The sequence below is a fragment of the Tupaia chinensis genome, unplaced genomic scaffold (genome assembly GCF_000334495.1).
Source record: "Tupaia chinensis unplaced genomic scaffold, TupChi_1.0 Scaffold000288_2, whole genome shotgun sequence".
In the NCBI taxonomy this organism is placed as follows: Eukaryota; Metazoa; Chordata; class Mammalia; order Scandentia; family Tupaiidae; genus Tupaia; species Tupaia belangeri.
In genome coordinates this window covers 490,085-492,811 of record NW_006159773.1, presented here as the reverse complement: position 1 = coordinate 492,811, position 2,727 = coordinate 490,085, and the positions used below count along the sequence as shown (strand labels likewise).

Sequence of the window (2,727 nt, the reverse complement as noted above, 5' to 3'; positions counted from 1 at the left end):
GTAGGGAAGAGTATAGGAGAGGAGAGGAGAGAGACAGTGAAAGGGAAAGTGAGAAATCATCCCTCAAAGGGGATGGCCATGCCATAATCTCTTCTTCATTTTCCTCCTGGGATTTTGGGCATGCACAAAATCATACCTTGCATGATTTTCAAGCCTCCAGGTCCAGGACTCGAACTATGGTCAGTCATGTGGGAGTCCAGCATATTTGCAGTCAGATGTTCTACCACTGAGCTATACCCCCTCTAAAGGAGTCCAGCATACTTAACACTATACCACCTGCTGTCCTCTGAATATTCTTTTTTATATTACCTTTCTGACTATTCTTTTCTGTCCTCTTTACTGTGGATAATAATGTCACCTCTTTAGAGAGCCCTTTATCCTGATCTCATTCAACCTTTCTCCTCCTGTTAGACTAGGTGGTGATGATGTGAAGGATCTTAGTCCAGGCAGGTGACTTGCAATTATCACCATCCTCTCTGAGATTTTTCCAGGGCCTTGTCACACTCACATGCCCTTTCTGAGTGCTCCTCCTTTTTACTTTACCTTGCTTTGTCCATACAACTCTACCTTTTTCTAGCTAATTTTTAACATTCTACATAGTAGAAAATCAAGAGAAAATATCTTATATAAAAACTTTAGTCCCCTCTGTAATAATACTATTAGTATAAACCTAAGGACTACAATAAATATACAACTTTCTTAAACATTAAAATAAATAAATAGAGGCCAGACATTCTTCAACAGTGGCTACGGTTTTCTGTATCAACAGTGCTTGTCTGGAACCCGGGGCTTGTCCCCCATCCTGGTTGCTCACCCAGTGGTTGGAGCACTCCGACCACTCCAAGGTCCCTGCAGTGCCCAGTGCCCCGGAGCTGCCTGCCATAATGACCACGTCTCCTTGGCTGGGGCACCAGAACCACCACCAGGACTCCAAGGCTGCCATCAACCACCAGATCAACCTGGAGCTCTACGCCTCCTATGTCTACCTATCCATGACTTTCTACATTGACCACCATGATGTGGCTTTGAAGAACTTTGACAAATACTTTCTTCAGCAATCTCAGGAAAGAGAACATACTGAGAAACTGATGAAGCTGCAGACTCAATGAGGTGACCACATCTTCCTTCAGGATATCAAGAAACCAGACCGTCATGACTGGGGTAGCAGCCTGAACGGCATGGAGTGTGTTTTACATTTGGAAAAAAACGTGAATCAACCACTAATTGAACCACACAAACTGGCCACTGACAAAAATGACCCTTATTTGTGTGACTTCATTGAGATGCGTTACCTGAATGAGCAAGTGAAATCTCCATCAAAGGATCAGGTGATGGTGTAACTAACTGGCGCAAGATGGGAGCCCCAGCATCTGGCATAGCAGAGTACCTCTTTGACAAGCATACCCTGGGGGACAGTGATAAGGAGAGCTAAACCCAATGCAGACTTCCTCAGAGCAATGAGTGACTTCCCTGCTCACTTCCATATGTGGGTTTCTTTTCTGTCTCCTGTAAGTTGTACCAAGACATTAACTTCGGTCCTTTAATTTGTACCGTTTCCTCAAAATGAAGTAACTTGGTACCCACCCCCCAAAAAAAATAAAAGGCAAAGATAGAAAAAGAGACAACATTGTACATAGGATGTAAGTGGACATCCAATAATGTAATAGTACTGAGAGTAAACATCAATTACATCAGTAAAAGTAATGGTTTATCTCAATTAGTAAAAGAAAAGAGGCTTCCATATTGACCAACTGTATGTTGTATCTAAGATACACAATGGAAATAAACTTCTGTAGCTTAAAAGGTTAAAATTTTAAAAACGGGCAAAAATACAGCACTAAAAATGCAAATAAAAATAAAGCATGGTCACAATTTGGTTGTCAGAAGAGATGGAATTCATCCCAGAATGCATTGACTAAATCAAAGAAGTACTAATGTCTGCAACTCACAACAAATGACACAATAGCCACCATTATAAAACAGATACACAGGGGATGAAATAAGAAATAGAAATATGTTAGTACTAGGAGCCTTTTTTTCTTCAAAGAGAGATTTTTGCTATAGAGCCTGTGTGCTCACTACAGAAATGGTGAGAGACAGAGAGACAGAAAAGAAATCACTGCTAAGGGAATTGCCATGCCACAATCCCCTCTCCTCCATTCCCCTCTTGAGATTTTGGACATAATCACACTTGCCCCCAGTGTGAATTTAAGCTGCTGGGTCTGGGATTTGAACTATCGTCGACTGTGCGGGAGTCCAGTGACATAACCATTACATAACCTGCTGGTCCCAATACTAGGAGACTTAATACACTTTTCTCAGAATGAGGCAAATGAAGTGTACAAAAAATTAATACATACACAGAAAATACAAAAAAAAATTTAAAAATAACATGATAGGTATATATTATTTTTCTTAAAATTAAAGAATATTCCTTTTTTAACATACATGTATATTTTATAAAAGTTAATCAGACTAGACTAGAAAGCAAATCTTAATAAATTCCAGGATTAAAGATAATTCAACTAGTTGGGGCCAGCAGGAGGCATGGTGGTTAAAACCACTGAACTCCCACATGGGTGACTCAGCTCAAGTGTTGGATCTGGCAGTTTGCTTCAGTTTGTCTCTCTCTGTCTCTTTGCCTTTCTCTGATCAAATAAAAACAGCAATTAATAATAATGATGAAGATAAATAAAATAATTTTTAAAAAGTATTTTATTTATTATT

General features: G+C 39.7%; 1 pseudogene; it reads left to right on the top strand.

Moving 5' to 3' along the window:
• LOC102491033 (ferritin heavy chain-like) overlaps positions 1–1,432 on the top strand; it is a 14,716-nt pseudogene extending 13,284 nt beyond the window's left edge.
• The last annotated feature ends 1,295 nt before the right edge of the window (positions 1,433–2,727 follow it).